This window comes from Lissotriton vulgaris, chromosome 1_1 (assembly GCF_964263255.1).
Source record: "Lissotriton vulgaris chromosome 1_1, aLisVul1.2, whole genome shotgun sequence".
Taxonomy (NCBI): domain Eukaryota; kingdom Metazoa; phylum Chordata; class Amphibia; order Caudata; family Salamandridae; genus Lissotriton; species Lissotriton vulgaris.
Genome location: NC_141685.1, coordinates 665,173,519 through 665,196,933, shown reverse-complemented (window position 1 = coordinate 665,196,933; position 23,415 = coordinate 665,173,519). Strand labels below are relative to the sequence as shown.

At 43.8% G+C, this 23,415-nt stretch overlaps 1 pseudogene; it reads right to left on the bottom strand.

Moving 5' to 3' along the window:
- Window positions 1–6,276: 6,276 nt before the first annotated feature.
- Window positions 6,277–23,415, bottom strand: part of LOC147747622 (uncharacterized) — a 143,089-nt pseudogene continuing 125,950 nt past the window's right edge.

Below are 23,415 nucleotides of genomic sequence, written 5' to 3'. Positions count from 1 at the left end.
CCTCTTTTAGAGGACTGCACTGATATGCTGATAGTCCAGCAAGAGGAATCTGGAATGCAGCATGAGGCTGGAAGGCTTCCTAATTGAAGTGCTGAACACAGGGTTGCCCCAAACATGGTGCAGACTGTGTTGCCTACCTTTAGTGGTGTCACAGGTTGTAAGGCCACTCCTGAAAAGTTTTTGCCTTTTAATTTCTTTCAGTTATCTATGGAGGTTGTAATTTTGGATGAGATTGTTGACCAGACAAATTTGTTTGTGAACAGTATTTGAGGTGGGGATTGGGGTACCTATAAAAACAAAGAAAAAAAAAGAAGAATATATGAGCTGCAGGAGACACTCATTTATTATTCACAGACCACGTAAGGAGTGCCCCATATTTTCATAGTGTTTTTTAAAATATATTCTTTCTTATTGGTGGTGCCCTAGAAGGAGCAGGGGTACCACCAACCATTTTTATATGTTGGGGGTGTGGGGGCTGAAGCTTTCCAGCAACATTAAAAAAACATAATAAGCCTCTTGGAGACTTATTTCAATCTGCAAAGGGCCTTATTTTTTAGGGATTTAGAGTTTGGTGAACATACAACCTATGGCATTTATAATATGGCAGACAGGATATCCCTGCATTTGTGGCAAAGTATCCCGTCTGCTAAAATAAGCCACAACGTGCAATGGTTTACAAAGTCGTATGAAACATATTTCATAGGGATTAAACATAATATGCATTTTATCATCATAATGCCATGGTAATAAATTGTATATCTCCTTATGTCGTTTATGGCATGTTATTTATTCCATGTGTAGCGGTTATAAACAAGGTAATTATTAGGCGTGGTTAAATAATTACGCTATGTTGGCGGAGTTCTCAGAATTTTCCCCACTACTTGTCCTGCTTGCAATGTGGAGTTCCAGCAAAACCCATTTTTTTCTCACATGCAGTGCACCAATGTTAAGTTGGCGAGCAAGAACTTTCAACCCTGAGTGTAATTTTCAGGCATTGTAATGCCTCTCCGCAAGATTTCTCAACAAGGGCAGTCACAGCTGTTTGCATTGAGAAAGCTGACGCTTGAGTAGAAGATTTACTTGAGCGGCAGAAAGAAGCAGAGCCCTCCGGCGATTCACGTTGACTTTACAGCACAGAGCAAGCTACTGGTGCTAAAAATGAGCATGAGCAGCACCTATATAATTGAAATTAAAGTTATGAATAGGAGAATAGTACTGTAATCTTCTCTGTACTTAGTTGGAGCCAATGACTGCTGGTGGGCCCCTACAGTACTTATTTTCAGGGACCATACATGGACCATAAGAATCTGTATATACTGTGACAGAAATGTTCTTTAGTTGTTGTTGACCATTAAGTGGCCTAAAATCACCCACAACTTAAGTACTCCTAAAGTCACAAAATAAGGAGATTCTAATTGATTTATAGCCTTCAACAATGGTAAAAGAGGGCTATGCCAAAGGTGGAAGTGGGTGGTGGCCCACAAAGAAAATGTTGGGCTCAGACACTTATCAATTTTTTTGTTTTGCAAATTAAGCTCTTAGTCTTCCGATATGATGTAATATTGTTCTTAACATTAGCCTAATCAATTTTTACAGAAAAATATCTTCAGTCCTGATCTATGCTCATCAACAATTAATCCAGGGAAAGGCTTTATTTAGGAGTCAGGGAGGGGCCTTGCCCAATGTAGCTAACCTTTGCAAGCTCTCAGATTTTCATTGTTTACTTATCTCCAGGTTGTTGTTTGGCTATTAGGAAGAGGTGGGGTCCTAATATAAAATAACCTCATGGTCTTCTGCATCAGAATCACGGTCGGTCTCAGAACAATGGCCAGAGGAAAATTCAAAAAGTCATTGTGTAAGTCTATTATATTGTTCAAAAAGCTATGTGTCAATGCATCTGACCAGTGTGGACAGCTGGCCACTAATATCAAGCATTTCGGCTTCATTAGCAGACACTTTTGAGCAGACACACCTTTTCTCGTCCACTAATTGTTTGTCTAATTTTATATTTTCTTGGAGCGACCTTTTCCCACACTGAGGATTTACTTTTCAGTGAATTGCTACCAAGAGTCCCTCTGGATGCTAGATGACTTACTTGTTCTCTACCTTTCTTTTGAGTTAAATTCTCACATTATTGTTGACAGGAGGTAAGAGAAACTTCAAGTCATTGCCAGCTCTCTTACAGTACTCTATGACTGAACCTAGTGTCGACTCTGCTTTGTTCCTAAATTAATTTATTTTTCTACAGAGTCTGCAATTAAATACCTATCATAGCTACATTTCTGGTATGGAATGCTTTGCCCAACCTCATTTTTGATGCTTCTACATTCATATTCATACATTACACTAACCTAGTGGAACTGTGGATTGGGACTGTTTCTGAGATTGTTTGCAAATTACCTGTGGTTTTCTACAGGGCTTGTCTCTCAGTCCTAATCTATTTAACATTTATGTGTGACAGCTTGCCAACATAGTGCAGGAGTTTGACATATCGGTGGTGTCCTACGCGCATGACACCCAGTTGGTTCTGTCTGTGACAAATGGCCATAATTCAGGAAAAAAACAGCTTATTCACAGTCTCGAGAAGGTGGCAAACTGGATGACAAACAGTTGGCTTAAGCTAAGCGGAGAAAAGATGAAGCTTATGATACTGGGAAACCTTGCCATACTGAAATCCCTGATTTAATGGCCTATTGACCTGGGCAACCCACCTATCCCCAAACCTGTCATAACAACTTTGGGAATTTGGATGGAGAACACGCTCACAATGGACTTTCAAACCAAGAAATTATCAAAAATATGAGTCTCTACTCAAAATGATCAGGAAGATCATTGAACTAATCCCAGATCATCTAAAACAACTGTCATACAGTCCCTAATAGTTCCAGGTCTGGACTATAGCAACTCACTTTAAGTGGGCTCGCCGTAATATGTAACAAAAAGACTCCAGGTAGTGCAAAATGCGGCAGCCAGGCTTTAATTAAAAAAAAAAAACAAGCCATCTATCAGTAAAAGAATCATTTGAACAGCTTCACTGGTTGCCAACGGAAGCTTGGAAACACTGGAGCTGGATTTCTCAGCAAGAGAAAAGAAAGCGTCTCTCTCAGTGCGTCTGCTGGAGGGTTGTCTTCGTTCAGCACTTGCTGTAGCAGGATGCATCGGGCAAGTAGATAGTCGAACTGCTCCAAACTACCGTGTGCTTGCTATGGCAAGTGTGGGCATATTTATTCCTTGAAGGTGCCGAGTTTGACGTAAAGGTGGACATAGTACCGTCATCAAAGAGTCTCAGTTCTTTGAAAACTCCATGAGATCTTGGACAAGTCAGTATTCGAGCAAGGGGAAGTCCCTTGCTGCTGAAGCCGAGTTTTCCAAGAAATCGTTGTGGATTTTCGGAACTAGTGGAAGTAGCCCTGCCGTATTTGGACTGCATGAGCTATGTCTAAATATGGTTATGATTTCTATGCCTTTATAAGGATATGGTGATTTATACCTATATAAGGGCATGAATCTGGAAAATTACAGTAGGGTCATAAAATGCAATACAACAAACCGGAGCTAAAAGAGCAACATGGGGAGGCAGATCATTTCCCCATTTGGTGCCGAGGCTGTGGAATACCCTCCAACTCGATCTCAGATCATTGCAGAATTAAATCTCTTTCAGGAAAAAACCTAAAGACTCGGCTGTTCCCCCATTAATTTACTTATGATCATAGGACTCATGACAGCACTCATCAGTGCGGGAAAGCTCTCTGGAAGCCCTCTGCTTTACAAACCACAAACATAAACATAAGCCTGTCAATCATTCACATAATCTTTCATCTTTTAATGTTGGTTGAGATAGTTTAATTGGATTTCTGTTTTTAGCTGATTTAGCCTGGCCTGTCATGACATTGTGTACCTTAACATGAATTTAAGGGTGATTCTGATATGTGGTAGTGAAGGGTTTTCACATTTTAATTGGTAATTGAAGTGCGTTTTTGAACATAGAAGAAGGTAAAAATATTTTTGTGGATCAGATGGACAGGTAGAGTATATATAAACTTGTGATAATTAAAGTACCTTTTTATTAATTATAAGTAATACATTATTCTTATAAAAAGATCAGATTTAGTGGTTTGGGTGGCATGGTGGCACAGTCCATGGGTGATGAAAGGATGGTGTACAGTTACTGTTTTTAAATGTAATTCTATATTTATTGAGCTGCCATCATATGCTGCAATTCCATATTAGCAATAAGCATTAAACAAATGCCGGTATCATAACTTTCATGTAAAATTTGATCAACCGTGCATAGTGTAGTAATGTAAATGTAGATAATTATTGTACTAGTAATATCCGTGTACTGTACATGTCAGTGACATTTCACATTTGTAATGTCAACCAAATACAGTTACTATGGTTTTCATTTGCCATTGGTAATGCAAGTCGGTTTGCAGCAGACTAGATGCCAATAGGTAAAAAGCTGGTTGAAAATCATATTTGTTAATTGCATTTTCTGAGCATTCAGGGAACAATTATCAATATTGAACACACCAAGATTTTCAGTTATATGAAATACACAAAATGATATTTTAGTGTGGCCAAATCTCTTTTGATTACTGGGCAGTATTGTTCACAAAATATTCACTCTATTAACAGTCATGTTTGCAACTCGGTTGGCTTCCATTCAGTTAACCACTGCTGTGATCCTGACCTTAAACTGATGAATATCTGCCCTATTTTTAAACTGCAAAAAAAGGCATCCTGTCTTCTAAAGGGCATACATTAATGTTAAAGTTTGGGTAAATAGAAGGTCCATTAGAGAATCAATATTTAAGTGTTAATGATTTGGATAAGAAAAATAGATGGGGAATAGTCAGTTTCCCTCCCACTATTCGAAATTCAAATTCTAGTCAACATACAATTTTACCCTACACATCATGGAGCATTGATTATGGCATGGCAATGATGATTTACCCACTGGTACAATGTTTAAACAGCCATGACAAAATGTCTTTTTCAAGATGAGGCAATTCAAATATATATATATATATATATATATATATATATATATATATATATATATATATATATATATATATATATATATATATATATATATATATATATATATACATATACATATATATATATATATATATATATATATATATATATATATATGTATATGTATGTATAAGAGCAGTACCTTGATTTGATTTAATTGTAGGATTAATATAGCACATGAATGCCCAGGGGAGTCTAGGCGCTCTGAGGAGGAGTATACCGTAGTTCAAGTTAAAGATGGATTGTGTTCGCTTGAAATTAGCCAGGTCTTTAGTAGCTTTCTGAATCCAAGTAATGTTGAGCAGCTTTTAATATTTATCGGGAGCGAGTTACACAGTTTCACTGTACCCAGGACAAAGCTTTACCTCCCCAGCAAGCTTTTTTGAATTTTACTGTCTGGAGGAGTTTGCTCTGTGCTGAGCATAGGTGTCTAGGTGGGTGGTACCAGGTGAGGTGGTGTTTCAAAAATGCTGGTCCATTTCCGTGTACAGCTTTGTACACCAGACATAGGGATTTGAAATCCATTCTTTTCTTTATAGGAAACCAGTGGAATTTTTTCAATCCTTCTGAGATGGACTGGAATTTGGGGATGTCCAGCAGCATTCTGGTAGCGTTGTGTTTTGTGCTTGCTGACACTTAGCCATGTGCTGTTTTTGAAGCCCTAAGTATAGTGCATTTCTGTGGTCCAGTCTAGCCATGGCTAGGAACGTCACAATAGTTTTTACTGCTTTGAGTGGATGAAGGTGCATACTTTGTTGGGTTGATTTTAATGTTAGAAACACCAAAGAGATTACTTTGTTGACCTGGTGTTGGAAGGTCAGTCTGTCATCAAAAATTATGCCCAGGGTCCTCACTTTGTGGACTGGGGTAGGTTGAGCTCCCATACTGGGAGACCACCAGCTCTGTGACCAAAAGGATGGATCTGATCCCAGTAGGAGGACGTCTGTTTTGGTTCCATTGAGCTTTAGACAATGTGTCCACTTTCATTGGTTTTTGGGGGACATGCATTGGATAAAGTGATCCGCTGTTTTCTCGGAGCTATTTGAGATGGACACCACACTTTGTGTGTCATCTGCGTAAGATATTAGTGTGAAGCCGAATTGCCTGATGATATTAGCCAGAGGGGTCATATAGAGGTTGAACAGGGTTTTGGCTAAATGAGGAGCCCTGTGGAACGCCACATGGAGGCTGAAACTGCTCTGAGCAGGAGTCGCCAACTTGAACATATTGTTATCTGTTGTTCAGATAGGGTTTGATCAGCTTTTGAGCCACATTCTTGACTCCTACCTCGTGGAGCCTTTTGATCAGAATATTGTGGTTAACGGTGTCAAAAGCCACCAATAGATCCAACAGGATGAAGGCGGCTTCGGCTCCCATGTCCAGTATTGCCTGGATCTCTTCTGCTGCCATAACCAGGGCCGTTTTTGTGGCGTGCCCTTGTCGGAAGCCATATTGAGAAGAATCCAACAAGTCTGCAGAGGAGATGAAGGTTGTAAGTTGGAAGTTAAGACTTTTTTCCACAACCTTGCCTGGGAATGGAATCCTTGCTATTGTCACTGGGATCTAGATTGGAGTTTTTTCAGTAAAGGGTAAATTGACACCATTTTCCATGCATCTGGAAAGACACCTGAAGTGATAATTTCTATAAAAAGTGTACTAATTTGTTTGCTGAATATATCCGTTGGCTTATGAAATATATTGGGTAGACAGGGGTCTGAGGGTGCTCCGGATTTTATTGATTTGATTGCCTGCAATATTTTTTCTATATTAGGTGGAGCGAAGGAGTCCAATACATTGATGCGGCATGGGGGGTTGTAGCTGGAGTAATTGCCATGCCGTCGTCCCAGTCTGTGAGAGATTCAAAGACGGTTTGCACTTTGTCCTTAAAATATCCTGCAAGTTGGTTGCAGAATGCCACACTAAAGTCCTTTTTTTCTGGTTCGGGAAGTTTGACTAGTTTCTTCAATGTTGTAAATAGTGCTTTGCTGGGGTTGCCTTGCCTGCAGGGTTTTATCTGAAAAGTAGCGGATTTTCTTGTCCAGTATTATCCATTACCTTAAATGTAATGGATTACCTTATTGTCTGAGACATAAGTCTACATATGTATGCTCAAAGTACCTTAAACGTACTCAGTGATATTTCTACTATCACAATTAGTAGTGTGAAAACAAGCTAATTTCTCTTGACTCACTAGGCTAGGGTGTTCTAGGTTTGAACCTATTTTAATGGAAAACTAGGCCTGGGTGAAGCAAGGTGAGTTCTGCTCTGTGGAATTACGCGGATCAGCCCAAAAGCTCTGCTAGAGTCTGTAGAATTCCTCAGATGGGTACAGCTGTTTGACGTGCCCCTTCGCACTATGTTTGTGAAGTTCAGTAGCATGAAGCACATTCTCGCACTGGAAACTGCATGCAAACAGCACTAGACAGTTTGCATGGGTGCTGCCATTTTCTTTTCTGTTCTGTGCATGGTACTGGTTAAACCACCCTTAATATTTTCAATCCTCCCCCATCTGGCTCATCCACCCTTCATTTTCTATTATTGCATGCTGCTCACAATCCGAGGAAAGTTAAGAGGTTAAGTTAAGTTTATGTAAGAAATAGATCCAGCCAGGTGCTCAGTGATACCTAATTGTACTTGCTGGTGCTCACTTAGGATGAGAATTTATGTAAGGATACTGACTCCTCTCTCCTTTCACTAAGATAGTGGCAGTAGTAGCATTAGTGAGTTAGCATTCTTGGCCTCTTTCTATATGTAGCTTGTACAATCCCAAGCAATCTCCAAGGGATGTCTAGTATGCATCCATGCATTAAAAAAGGGAGACTGAGTTGGCCCGTTAAAGAGGGCTGAGATTGAGAATGAGATAAGAAGCAAAGATTATTTTGGCAATGGAATTGCAGCTCCAAATTGTAGTTTAGGTTTAGGAAATTTGGAAAAGGGCTTCAGGTTTAGGAAATTAGGATTAGGTCAACTTGATAGTAGTATTATAGGCGATCTGATGTAGAAAAGTACAATTTTACTACATTTGCTGTCAACATATTTTCGGAATGATTATTAACAGTACCACTAATCTTTTTTTATTGTATCTTCTTTATTTCTTACATCAGCATCCAGGGAAAAGAAGAGGGCTAGCAGCATGGAGGCGGGTCAGGGAAACAGGCATGCCACCACCGGTGCCTCTGGGGGTAGAAGTCTCAACACCACCAAGACCACCACCAGCGTCATGGCCACAGCTTAAGCCGATGGATCTGCAGGCCCCAGAAAGTCTTCCTCTTAATATCAATGTTATTCCCCTAACTTTTTCCACTTACATTTAGAATGATTTTCCTTCATAATTATTTTACTGGGCTGGTCTCCTAATTTTTTCCAGCTCCTCTACATTCTATCTAACGTTTTAAAAATTTGTCTTATTCTTCCATTATCCTAGTTATTTTCTATATTTCAAGTTTCTATAGCTTTCTGTTCTAGTCTGTCTGTAACTTTCTTTCTTCTATTTTGTCAGTAAGCTTTCCCTCTCTCCTTACATATTTTGTGGACTGGTACTGTAAGACTGAGATAACCACTTTTAGGGCAGATACTCTACTGTGAATATTGCATGGCCAAGTACACTATTCTATGCATGTGTGTTGAGAATGTTTTCATTTTCTTGCTAATGCTCAAACAGTAAAACAAGAGAGTGGCCATGGTCACAGGTCGACTCCCCAATGCTGTGTATGTATTATTGTTTACTTATACAATAGTAGTAAACCGGCAGTTTCGATGACAGAGCAGCATGGCTGGAAATTAATATGGGGCTGGAAAATAGTATGGGGACGGTCCCATTGCATTTTCCAACCATGGCCAAATGCCCTTCATTGACCAATTATTCCACCTCTTCATTGCACTCCAATGACTTAGAGTCTTCATATCTCTGCCCCTCCTTACGAAAGATTTATGGTTGGCTTGTCTACTTGGCTTTTCAAACATTGCCAACCAACTAACTGGTCAACAATACATTTGTGATAGCAAATACTGCAATTGAACTGTATTGTGGTTGCAGTTTGTTAAAAAATAATAATAAGGGTAGGCCTATCTGGCATCTAAAATGTGCAATGTTGTTTTTAGCTGTACAGACCACCAGGGCTGAGGCCAGCAGCAGTGTAGCAGATGTGGCGGCGGTCGAAAGGGGGGTCCAAGCGGCGTCAGTGATGGGCGGTGATAAGTCACATTGCTTGATTATTAACAATTTGTAGTAAGCTTACTGTAATCTTAAACTCCCCACTTTTGCAGCTACTTTGGGAGTTGAGTTCTTAATGGCCTTTTCTATCTGCAACTCAGCAGACAAAAGCTCATAATGAATGCTAAAAAAAGATGGGTTTGCCGGAAAAAAATGGACAAAAGGAGAAAGAATGGGTGAAATGTTACATGAGTGAAAGAATATCTGGGTGGGTAAAATGTTATATAGGTGGGTGAAAGCATGCATGGGAGAATGAAAAATGGATGAAAGGGTATATGGGTGAAAGAATGCTTACCTGGATGGGTGAAAGAGTTGATGGGTGAACGAAATGCTCGGTGGGTTAAAGCAGGATGGGTGAAAGGGTGAATGGGAGAAAGTATGTGCGGGTTGGTAAATGGATGGATTGGGGAAAGGCTGGTTGAGAGTCATCGATTGGTGAATGAATGGATGGATATAAATGGATGAACGGTTTTTAATGCTGAAAGACTGGATACAATGTAAAGCTTAAATGGTGGGTATCAAAGGGTGAAGAATACTGAACAATGAAATGATGAATGGATAATTGCTTGGATGGAAACACAAGGGAGCTCTTTGGGAGAGGAGGGTGGTCACCTACTAGGTTAGAATGATTTTATCAAAGATTTGGTTCAAAGTGGGGTGCGTTTCTGTCTACTCCCTTGACTCACTGTATTTGTTAAGCAATGCAGATATGCATCCCACCCATTGTCAATCATAACCTCCTTGTCCATGGCATTTCACCACTGCCACCCATGACCTAACCACTGCATGCTTGAATTTGGCACTGCAGTTTTGACTGTCAAATGCACATCTGCTTTAGTTAATGTGCCTTTTACAAAGTTTTCAATGCATTAGAAACCAAAAACAAGATGTGTTTCCCATGCCTCCAAGTGCCCAGTCTGCATCTCCTAGCACTTCATTCCTTTATTCTTTCCTAACTTCTTTCCCAGCCTACCAAAATAATTGACAAATTCACTCATGGCATCTGCAACATTTTTATGACCAATTGATTTATATATTTCATGACTTCCATAACAGATTTACACCTGTTTCAAATTTTTCAACATTCATCCACTAAAGTGACTGACTAAGTCAAAGCTTAGGCACATGGTGATGAGCACTGACACCCCATTATTCTGTAACACAACATTAAATTATGTTTTCTTTCCTTAATGCCAAGCAAATGTATTGAAAATAGTTATAAATTGTGGTGGGGGTGACACCAGGGACTAAGGAGCTCATTAGGACGGCAGACGGACTCAAGTCCTACCGCCTTCCTGGTATAAACTGGGACCGTTCGCCATGCATGCGATGGTCCTGCACACCTGCTCAGCATGCGACCGCCACCATGGTGGTCAGAGCTTGATATTTAACATTGCAGATGGTACTGCCGAAGCAGCACCCACCACAATGCTAATACAGCATGCTGTGAATTTCACAGCACTACAAGGCAGGCCCCTGCCACGTTGTGCTGTGAAATGTTGGAGGGTACCATGGGTACCCCCCAAGTGCACCTTGCATCCTCCAACACAAGGGGGCCTGCAATGGGCCCCCAAACCCAATCCCCGCCAGTCTTTCAATGGCAGTTCCACCGCCATGGAAACGCTGTCTACAGGCAACATTATAAATTGGCGGACGGTGCCTGCTAGGCACCGCCACCATATTACTAATGAATGTTCTACGCAAACAAATGATGGCTGGAATGCTGAATAAATCATTTATTCACCCCCAGTCAAGAGATCTGGGTTAAATCCGTTGTTCTTTTGCTCACCATGCCACCCCAGTTTAGACCCAGCCATATGCAAATTAGCCTTGACTAATGAAGAGTAATACCCAGAAACCAGTCCTAGGATGCTTGTTTCTAGTCATGTAAGGACCTGGCCTGGCAGTTTGGGCTGTACTGTGGAATGGCATGATGAGCAAAAAAAATATGGAATTAGGCCCAGATCTCTGTACTGGGGTGAAAGCGTTTCAATCTTTTTGCATTTGACTCATGAGGGACATCTAGTAACGACTGATGGAACTGCAGCTTGATGTAAGAATAATTTCAATGCTTTTGCATTTGACTCGTGAGGGACATCTAGTAACGACTAGTTGAACTGCAGCTCTTTGTGGAATTATTTTGATATTGGATACTATAATATTCACTGCCCACTGCTAATCTCGTCCCATAATGCGTTGCAAGGCCTTTGGTTGGGATTGATTTTTTGCCAATAACTGTGCATGGGGTGGTCCTAAGAGGATGGGACCATCACCGAATCGTTCAACTAGATGTGCTTTCTGTTTATGCTCTTTGTGTTCAAGACATCTGTTTGTAGGCATGAGCGGATTTTGCGGATTGGCAATCCACGAATTTGCGGATTTGCAAACTCGCAATCCGCAAAATCCGCGAATTCCCGCGAATTTGCGGATTTTTTTTTTTTTTGTGTTCGCCCGTGTTTCTGCCAGTTCGCGAGGGTTTTTACAATTTCGCAATTTGCGAACTTACCTGTCGGGTCGCAAGTTTTGCGAACTTGTTGTTTCTACGTGTCCAACCTGTTTGGGACACTCTTCTTCATCACTGCCACTCTCTGTCACCACTGCCACTCTCTGACTACTCATGCCACCCTCTGGCCCACCCATGCCACCCTCTGTTTCATCACCACACCCTCTGGTTGTCCAGTGTACATTATTTTCGGCAAAGCAAAGCACACCTTCCCTGCCTCAAGTGACCTGAATTAATTTGGGGCTGATTAATGTGTCACAGAATATTTTTTTAGCTGGCACCTGCTTCCTTAGTGCGCCCTGATTAGTGATCTTTTGCACTTGCTAAGTGCTTTCATTGTTGCAAAATTAGTTACAACACCTGCCCTGCCCCAACTGACAATAATGAATTAGGGGCTGATTAATGGATTTTAACTTCCAGCCTGGCTCCTGCTTGTCTCCTTTAGCTGTAATTCAGGACCTTTGTGGCATATGTGTAACTATTCTGAGGTTCAGAGCAGGGTCACATAATAGTTGCAACTGGCAACTGAACTCTGGAGGGGCCCCTCAGGAAGCACTACAGGAAATGGCTACTAATGATGTGCCTGAACTTTTGAACCTGGTAAGTAGTTACTTTCAGTTTTGCTTAGATCGTATTTCTGCAATTTCGCACTTATTCGCGGGGCGCGAACTCACGCGAACAGTGCGAGCAGTGCGAGCAAAATCCGCTGCTCGCGGATTTGCGGATTTTGCAGGAAATTCGCAAATCTCGCGGATTGCGGATTTCCCGAAAATCCGCAAAATCCGCGAGCGGAACGGATTTTCCGCCCATGCCTATCTGTTTGGTCCTCCCCCTAGGTTAGAGGGACCCGGAAATCATCACCTCTCTCATTGCCTAATATTTTCATTCTAAAAGTTCACTAATGTGAATTGGTTATATGCTTTTTAGCATGTAAAATATCTTACTCAAAGCATCTGTGTATGTTGCTGATTTATCTGCTACGCTACATCATTAAGCACAGTTTTTGTACTGTTCTACGTGCAATTTGCGGAGTGCGAATTAGCACAAACTATGCATGCTCTGTTAGCGTAGCGTAGTTCTACGCCCAGGGTTAAAAAAAACGATGGATTTAGGCCCAGATCTCTGTACTGGGGTGAATGTATGACATTGATCTGCATTCTGTCCTTCAATTGCTCTTTTTGCATTTGTCACCCCGAGTGAGACGGGTATGCCCAGACGTGGATCCCGTGCTCTCCATGCCACTGGAGTCAAGCTATCCTAGCTGATGAGGGCAGAAAGCCCAAAACTGGCCCTAGGATGCTTGTTTCCAGTCCAGGGAGGACCTGGCCTGGCAGTTCGGGCTGAACTGTTTCCATTGGGAGCAGGGTCAAGACTGATTTGCATATGGCTGGGTCCAAACTGGAATGGCATGGTGAGAAAAAATACTATGGATTTAGGCCCAGATCTCCGTACTTGGGTTTATGTATGACATTGATCTGCATTCTGTCCATCAATTGTTGTTTGTGCATATTACTGATGAAGACCGCTCCGCCAGGCAATCCTATGGATTGCCTTTGGCGGTTTTGTGGAAGACGGTGTTTACAACTGCCAGAGTCGCAGTGAGATTCCCCCCGCCATCCAAATTTGGCAGGGGGAAATCATGGTCAGAGGATGTAAGGACTGCTACCACAGGGCTTGTGCTGGCAGTCCTTATGCCATCCTATTGAGCCCCTAAGCGCTTTGAGTTTTGAAAATGGGAAAGTCTGAGACGAACGTGTCAAATACAATCCATATATCTTGTTCCTTCCTCTGTATTGCAGTGAATCATATTTCCCACCTTCTACGTACGGCACGCAGGATATCCACATTTTATAAATGACATGTGTGACGTATCATTATTATTCATATGCCTCTTTGAAGTAAGAGTACAATTGAAAGGCAATAGACAAAAAACACTGACAACGGTATCTAATAGCTACCAGCAACTATCCGAATTCTTTAAACTCTGAGTAAACTAAGCTCACTTGTACTGTGGGAGCTGTGTGCACACTGTATAGTACCCGCTGTCACGGTACCTGTCCCAACAAGAACTTAACAATTTACAAAAGAAGCAAATGTGCACCGCCCAAAATACTTGATCACCACAACTCAATCAGATGTCCAAGTCCAAAAAAAAAGTCTTCAGTAATTTTTCTTTTTCTTCTTTCTTTATTCTTATTTAATTTCAGATAAAATCTGCGTTCAACAAAAAGAACAGCCAATGCGTTTCGTCCTTATACAGGACTTCTTCAGGGCTGTCAAGTACAAACAAATAAATATACAATATAAAAACACATACTTCCAACAAGAAGAAAGCAATTCATACATTAAGAGTTAAGGGCAACAATGTTGTAAACCCTGCTGCTTTGTTCATTGTATTGTGTGTTAAAAGCAATGAGGGCGTTTTGGTCCCGTCATTCTTACTTGCTTTAAGAGTTACTCCCCTTGGAACTTTCATCACTCTGTCATGTGTTTTATTGAGGGTGACCTCCAGATCTTTCCGAAAAGCGCTTCTGTTTCTCTTAGGTTTAGTTGGAATACCTCCTCCGTGCTACAATTCTGTCTCATATGGATCATTTCCCCATAGAGGATATTGTTGATCACATGTTGGGGATGTGCACTCTGATAATGGAGTGTACTATTGCAGGCAGTGTTCTTTCTCTATGTGCGGCTGTGGATCTGATTGTCTTGCATGAAGAAGGAGACATCCAAAAATTCAATCTCCTCCCTACTGTAATTGATAGTGAACTTAACGTTCAAAGGGTTATATTTCAAGTAAGCATGGTAATCCAAAAGATCTGGGGCAGGATCATCCCATAACATGATGACATCATCGATGTACCTGCCCCAGAAGATTACATACTCCATCCATCTTGCCGCATGGCAGCCCCAGGCATGCTCCCGCTCAAACCAGCCCATAAAGAGCCCGGCTAAGTGGGAGCAAACCTGGAATCCATCGCCGTGCCCTGGATTTGGTGAAACCATTCTGAATCAAGGGGGACAAAGTTTTTCGATAGAATGATGTCCGTCATTTCCAGCAGTACCTCATTATGCGAGTAGTGGTCTGCTGTCCTTTGTCCCAGATAGAATTGCAGGGCTTGCACCCCAAATTCTTTTTTAATGCACGTTTACAGACTAGTCATGTCAAGGGTCACAAAGGTCAAAGTGTCAGACCAGTTGAAACCTTCAAACTAGCTTAGGATATCCTTGGTGTCCTTAATATAGGCTGGTAAGTTTTGCACCAAAGGATGTAAGTAAGTATGGGCGAAATTTGCGAATTCGCGGTCTGTGAATTCGTGCGAAATGGCAAAAAAATCAGCGAGTTCGCGAATTTTCCAGCGAACCCACGGATTTTTGTGCCATTTGCACAAATATGTGACCACTTGTGCCTGTAACTTTGCCAGCACGCCAAAAGGCGCCGGGGTCCCTTGAGTGAGCTGGCCATAATAGTGGGGACGGGAGGGAAGATGGTTCATACCGCTAGTGTGTGGTGGACGGGGCCACACAGGCGGGGCTTCTATGCGAGTTCACATGCATCTTGTTTATAAAATGTCAGAGACCGAGCAGAGCAGAGCAGCAGATGAGGAGAAAGCAGCCTCCTGGTCACAGGAGCGACACGGGGATGGCACTCGGGAAACTCATGGATGCAAAAATAAGTTTGGCACAGGACGCCAGAATCCTTCAGATGTCCAAGATAGCTCTGCTGCGTCTGTTGGTACAAAGCAATTCTGATCCTGCTCAGTGGGTTCAGGCGCATGCAGCTGCTGCTGCTGTACAATGTCCAATCTCATACTAAACTGCCCCGTACAGGCATATGCTGGCGCTGGGCAGTAGGGTGCAGAGGCATGTGGGTGCTCCACGCCTGGTACATGCACATACCGGTACCAGGGGGGACACGTGTTTATTGGTGCTGTGTAGCAAGTTATGACTTTACATTTTGACTGCACCAGACTGTGGTACCACCTACACCGATCAGGAGCATCCAAGCACCTGACTTCATGGTGCAAGAGCATAATGGTGCTGTGCGGTACGAGTATATATGTACTTGGGGCAGGGGGGCACTTAGCACAATGTGTGCTCACACCCAGAGGGCTCCCAGGCAATTGAGCACAAATGATTTTCACACTGAGAGGGCTCTGGGGCAGTTCAGCAGCATGGGGGCTCACACCCACTGGGCCCCGGGGCAGTTCAGTAGCGCGTGGGCACACAACCCCTGGGCAGCTCCGCAGCGTGGGGGCTCACACCCACAGGGCTCCCGGGCAGTTTAGCAGCACCACCCTCTGGTTCATCACTGCCACCCTCTGGTTCATCACTGCCATCCTCTGCTACACCACTGTCACCCTCTGGTTCATCACTGCCACCCTCTGGCTCACCACTGCCACCCTCTGGTTCACCACTGTCACCCTCTGGTTCATCCCTGTCACCCTCTGGTTCATCACTGCTAACCTCTGGTTCATCACAGCACCCTCTGGTTCACCACTGCCACCCTCTGGTTCATCACTGCCACCCTCTGGTTCATCACTGTCACCCTCTGGTTCATCACTGCCACCCTCTGGTTCACCACTGCAACCCTCTGGTTCATCATTGCCACCTCTGGTTCACCACTGCCACCCTCTGGTTGATCACTGCCATCCTCGGGTTCATCACAGCACCTTCTGGTTCACCACTGCCACCCTCTGGTTAATCACTGCCACCCTCTGGTTCATCAGAGCTTCCTCTGGTTCACCACTGCCACACTCTGGTTCATCACTGCCACCATCAGGTACATCACAGCACCCTCTGGCTCACCACTGCCACCCTCTGGTTCATCACTGCCACCCTCTAGTTCATCACTGCCACCCTCTGGTTCACCACTGCCACCCTCTGGATCATCACTGTCACCCTCTGGTTTATCACTGCCACCCTCTGGTTCACCACTGAACCCTCTGGTTCATCACTGCCACCCTCTGGTTCATCACAGCACCCTCTGGTTCACCCCTGTCACCGTCGGGTTCATAACTGCCACCCTATGGTTCACCATTGCCACCCTCTGGTTCACCACTGCCACCCTCTGGTTCACCACTGCCACCCTCTGGTTCACCACTGCCACCCTCTGGTTCACCACTGCCACCCTCTGGTTCATCACAGCACCCTCTGGTTCACCACTGCCACCCTCTGGTTCACCACTGTCACCCTCTGGCTCATCACTGTCACCCTATGGTTCATCACTGCCACCCTCTGGTTCATCACAGCACCCTCTGGTTCACCACTGCCACCCTCTGGTTCATCACTGTCACCCTCTGGTTCATCACTGCCACCCTCTGGTTCATCACAGCACCCTCTGGTTCACCACTGCCACCCTCTGGTTCATCAATTTCACCCTCTGGTTCATCACTGCAACCCTCTGGTTCACCACTGCCACCCTCTGGTTCATCACTGCCACCCTCTAGTTCACCACTGCCACCCTCAGGTTGATCACTGCCATCCTCCGGTTCATCACAGCACCCTCTGGTTCACCACTGCCTTCCTCTGGTTCATCACTGCCACCCTCTGGTTCATCACAGCACCTTCTGGTTCACCACTGCCACCCTCTGGTTCATCAATGTCACCCTCTGGTTCATCACTGCCACCTTCTGGTTCATCACAGCACCCTCTGGTTCACCACTGCCACCCTATGGTTCATCAATGTCACCCTCTGGTTCATCACTGCCACCTTCTGGTTCATCACAGCACCCTCTGGTTCACCACTGCCACCCTCTGGTTCATCACTGCCACCCTCTGGTTCATCACTGTCACCCTCTGGTTCATCACTGCCACCCTCTGGTTCACCACTGCAACCCTCTGGTTCATCATTGCCACCTCTGGTTCACCACTGCCACCCTCTGGTTGATCACTGCCATCCTCGGGTTCATCACAGCACCCTCTGGTTCACCCCTGTCACCGTCGGGTTCATAACTGCCACCCTATGGTTCACCATTGCCACCCTCTGGTTCACCACTGCCACCCTCTGGTTCACCACTGCCACCCTCTGGTTCACCACTGCCACCCTCTGGTTCACCACTGCCACCCTCTGGTTCACCACTGCCACCCTCTGGTTCATCACAGCACCCTCTGGTTCACCACTGCCACCCTCTGGTTCACCACTGTCACCCTCTGGCTCATCACTGTCACCCTATGGTTCATCACTGCCACCCTCTGGTTCATCACAGCACCCTCTGGTTCACCACTGCCACCCTCTGGTTCATCACTGTCACCCTCTGGTTCATCACTGCCACCCTCTGGTTCATCACAGCACCCTCTGGTTCACCACTGCCACCCTCTGGTTCATCACTTTCACCCTCTGGTTCATCACTGCAACCCTCTGGTTCACCACTGCCACCCTCTGGTTCATCACTGCCACCCTCTAGTTCACCACTGCCACCCTCAGGTTGATCACTGCCATCCTCCGGTTTATCACAGCACCCTCTGGTTCACCACTGCCTTCCTCTGGTTCATCACTGCCACCCTCTGGTTCATCACAGCACCTTCTGGTTCACCACTGCCACCCTCTGGTTCATCAATGTCACCCTCTGGTTCATCACTGCCACCTTCTGGTTCATCACAGCACCCTCTGGTTCACCACTGCCACCCTATGGTTCATCACTGTCACCCTCTGGTTCATTACTGCCACCCTCTGGTTCACCACTGCAACCCTCTAGATCATCATTGACACCCTCTGGTTCACCACTGCCACCCTCTGGTTGATCACTGCCATCCTCTGGTTCATCACAGCACCCTCTGGTTCACCACTGCCACCCTCTGGTTCATCACAGCTTCCTCTGGATCACCACTGCCACACTGTGGTTCATCACTGCCACCATCTGGTACATCACAGCACCCTCTGGTTCACCACTGCCACCCTCTGGTTCATCACTGCCACCCTCTAGTTCATCCCTGCCACCATTTGGTTCACCATTGCCACCCTCTGTATCATCACTGTCACCCTCTGGTTTATCTCTGCCACCCTCTGGTTCACCACTGCCACCCTCTGGTTCACCACTGCCACCCTCTGGTTCATCACTGCCACCCTCTGGTTCCTCACAGCACCCTCTGTTTCACCCCTGCCACCCTCTGGTTCATCACTGCCACCCTCTGGTTCACCAATGCCACCCTCTGGTTCTCCACAGCCACCCTCTGGTTCATCACAGCACCCTCTGGTTCACCACTGCTACCCTCTGGTTCACCATTGCCTCCCTCTGGTTTACCCCTGCCACCATCTTGTTCATCACAGCACCCTATGGTTCACCACTGTCACCCTCTGGTTCACCACTGTCACCCTCTGGTTCACCACTGTCACCCTTTGGTTCACCAATGCCACCCTTTGGCTCATCACTGCCATCCTCTGGTTCACCACTGCCACCCTCTGGTTCATCACTGTCACCCTCTGGTTCATCACTGCCACCCTCTGGTTCATCACTGTCACCCTCTGGTTCATCACAGCACCCTCTGGTTCACCACCGCCACCCTCTGGTTCACCACTCCCACCCTCTGGTTCATCACAGCACCCTCTGGTTCAGAACTGCACCTTCTGGTTCATCACAGCACCCTCTGGTTCACCACTACCACCTTCTGGTTCACCACTGTGACCCTCTGGTTCATCACAGCACCCTCTGGTTCACAACTGCACCTTCTGGTTAATCACCGCACCCTCTGGTTCACCACTGTAGATTATGGGGAGAAAGCACACCTGCCCAGCCCCTCAACCGGGGGCTGGTCAATGTGTTACTGAATTTGAGCTTCATGTCCGGCACCTGCTTCCTTATCTGTAAGTGTTTCCTGTTGTGGTTTTTTTTTTGTGACAGCCTGGAACATTGTGCCATACTTGTAACTATTCTCTGACCCTGGAGGCCCCGCTCAGGAAGCACTTACAGGGTTACAGCAGGTGCCCAAGTTGAAGTTAATTTCTTTGTAACCATTTTGTAAATGGTTACAAAGAAATTAGCTTCAACTTGGGCACCTGCTGTAACCCTGTAAGTGCTTCATGTACTTCAGTTTTTGAAAATCCGACCCGCACGCGATTTCGCAGATTTTTTTGCAATTTCGTGAGATTCACGGACCGCGAAATTTCAGAAAATCTGCAAATTCCGCGAACGGAACGAATTTTACGCCCATGCTTAGTTGTATTTAATGGTCCACATATTCAGAGAGTTTCTCCGTAGGGTAGTTGACGCCAGAGATAAAGGGGCGCCCGGTGGAAAGGGGCCACCCTTGCGGATTTTGGATAAAATGTAGATACAGGGAAAGGTTGGTTCGAGGACAGTTAGATATCTACATTCCTCCTCACTTAATAACCCAACCTCACGCCACTCCACAAGCCTCATATTTATGTGCATGCACAGTGTTTTAATTGGATTGCCTGATAGTTTGATGTAACAAGAGCTGTCTGCTAGTTGACGATCTATTTCTCCCATGTAGCTAATCTTTTCCATTAAAATCACATTCCCCCCTTTTCCGCTTCACGTATGACAATAGAGGGGTAGGAATTTTTTAAGGCTTAGTTCTCAGCAGCCGTGATAATATAGTTCCTCAAGGTGGGGGAGATAGGGTGTTCTGGCATCTGGTGTAATCCTTGTGTGACCCTATCTCTGAATATGTCAATGTTAGGGTGTGTGCCCACCGTAACAAATTTTGATTTAGATTTTACGCCACTATCTAGACACATACTCCATAATATCCAATTCATTTCTAATGAGTTCAACATCAATAGGTGTTTCATATTCAACAGACATCATTGATTGAATTACATTTATTTCCTTGACAGTGTGACCCGGTGGAGTATATTCATTTACAGGTTTCACACAAGTAGCAGGATTGCGTACAAAAAGGTCCTTCAGTTTCTATAATCTGATACATTTTGATAAATCAACAAAAACATCAGTATCATTTCCCATTTGATTTGGGCTAAAGCCAAGTCCTTTGTTTAATACCGAGGAAACATCCTCAGGGATCGGCTTGTTTGACAAATTTACAATCATTGGCTCTCTCTCCACCACACATCCCCCATCGCTAGAACTCTCCAATTCCCTGTCTTCTTGGACCTGGTCACTTTCCCCACTGGTTCTTGTTTTGTTTTTTGTTGTTGTTTCTGTTTAGATTCCTGCCATCTCCCCCCACCCCTCGCTTATAGTTTTTGATCTTTTGGTGTCGATCTTGCACTTAGCTTTAGTCTTTCCATTTCCTATAGGAAATTATTGGGCCTAGTCTCATTCTCCACTCCTGCTGCCGAACCATCTATAGTTAGTGAACTAGCTACAGAAGAGAAGAGGGCTCTACTACTAGCATAGGCCAATTCCAAATGTCTCTTCTCGTGGTCTTTTGCCCTCACCAGGTATTTTAACATTATCATACCTGTGCGAAAATGTGTATACTCTTCCGTCTTTATAATCCTTATCATATCTTTTGATTTTCTTGATTTTCTTGTCTCTTAAGTAGATTTGATGGCATAGGTTTTCTTCACTACATCCTTGAGCTCTGAGCGTGCTATTTCTTTTTCTAATTCCTCAATATCATGTTGTATTTTAAGCCCTTTTTTCGGCATTTATATTCAGGATGCGCATCATGTTAAATGACGCATTCCGGAGGATCCCCCCCCCCAGTCCTCTAGTTGTTCTTTATCGAGATCTTCGAATGTTGGGAAAATTAGTATTCTGAGGCCCTGGGGTATTTTTTCATTTCTATATATTTTTCCAGGGTGGTACCGTCCCACTATCTCGATATTCTATGTTTTTTTCAGTTTTTCAAGTTTTTGAAACTTTGTTTTCGAGCCCTCAATTTTAGGGCCATTACCAATTATGCCTGCTGGTTTAGAACCAGTGGCAAAAAGATCCTGCGCTAGGTCCTGACGTCTGTCTTTAAAACCTGCCATGGTTAGATTCTATCACTATATAGTAATATAAAACAATATATTACATGTATTTTGCAGAGCGGGAAAGTGCTAATGAAGGGAGATGAACTTAGTCCCAGCTGGGACGGTTCCTGAACCTCACTTAGATGTCTATCAACATTGATTCTCAATGTATCAACGATAAATGTGTAATAATTTATTACGTCTTGAGTCTGTCTTTGCTGTGAGTTTCTTCTGTTTGGGGCAGGTAATGTTGCCCTTAACTGTTTATGTATGAATTGATTCCTTCTTGTTGGAAGTATTTGTTTTTATATTGTATATTTCTTTGTTTGTACTTGACAGCCCTTAAGAAGTCCTGTATAAGGACGAAACGCGTCAGCTGTTCTCTGTGTTGAACACAGTTTTTTATCTGAAATGAAATAAGAATAAAGAAAGAAGAAAAAGAACAGTTACTGAAGACTTTTTTTCTGGAAATGGACAACTGATTAAGTTGTGGTGATCAAGTATTTTGGGTGGTGCACCTTTGCTACTTTTGTATACAATTGAAAGGCATTTTAAAGAAGGGCAGGGCCATTGGAGTTACATTAAAATAATTGTCCAGAGTAGAGAGTAGCAAAGTACGAACTTCTGATGCGCTAGCTAGCATGCCTCCATTAACTGAGCACAGCAGTAATACTTGTAGTCCTTAGTGCATAATGCCTTACTTATTAATTTGAGGTACTTTATTTTTATTTTTCCACACAAGTGTCTGTTTAGTTTTTTTACTTGGAAATCCTTTAAAATGGTAAAACAGTTTTTTTGAACAGGTGTTCGGTTTATACTGCCTTAATTCCTTTCAGCCAGTTAGTGCATTTACCTTTTATGTGAGGTATCTGTGGGTAAGCAATGGCTCTGACTCTGATTACATCAAATGTGAATGGCCTTAGAGGGCCAGCAATATATTAATACTGTGTCACTATATAGTTTTAAACATTTGCTTTGTAAAGAGCATTGTTTATAGTTTTCTTTCTTGATATAGCTACTACTGCAGATCGATCACCTCCTAGGCAGGAGTTAGCTGGCTCACTGCAAAGGTAGAGGCTGAGGCCATACGGGCTGAATTTCAGCAGCTGATGGTCCTGTGGGAGGAGGAGGCAGCTGCCACTGCTCAGGGCTTCAGACAGCCAACTGTGCCTCCATCCGCCGTCACACCACCACTTCTATCCCCCTCCTTTGTGCTCAGACCACCTTTTCCATCACAGCATCCTGCAGAAGCTGGTTCATCTAGAAAGCAGAACATCACAAATTGAGGGGCATCTCAAAAAGATTCTGACCCGCATTTAGTGTCCTCTTCTTTGGTCCCTTTTAAATATTTGTTTTGGTGGGAGGGACCTGCTCTTTGTGGAGAGGGTTGGAATTGGGATGGGAGTTGGGACCATGACAGTTTATTTGGACTTTTTGTTTCACATTTGGACTTTGGTTGGGGAAAGGGAGATTAGTTTGGGGAGAGGGGTTGGCCTCTTGTGGGTGGAAGTGCTGTGTTTTATTGTTCCCAAAAAATAAAGGGTACTATATAATATTATTTTAATTTATTTATACCTCAAATCTTTTTTTTAGGTATTTTACTTTGCACTGTTGTCTTTTAGTGCATCCTGTTTTGTAAAATCTGCTTTTGAAAAGGTTATGCCAGTATATTACACATTACCTAAGCCCTACTAACCTATGTAACTATATTGACCACTTACCACAGGGTTTCCCAATGTGCCGTTTTATGGTAGTGGTAGTAGTAGTAGG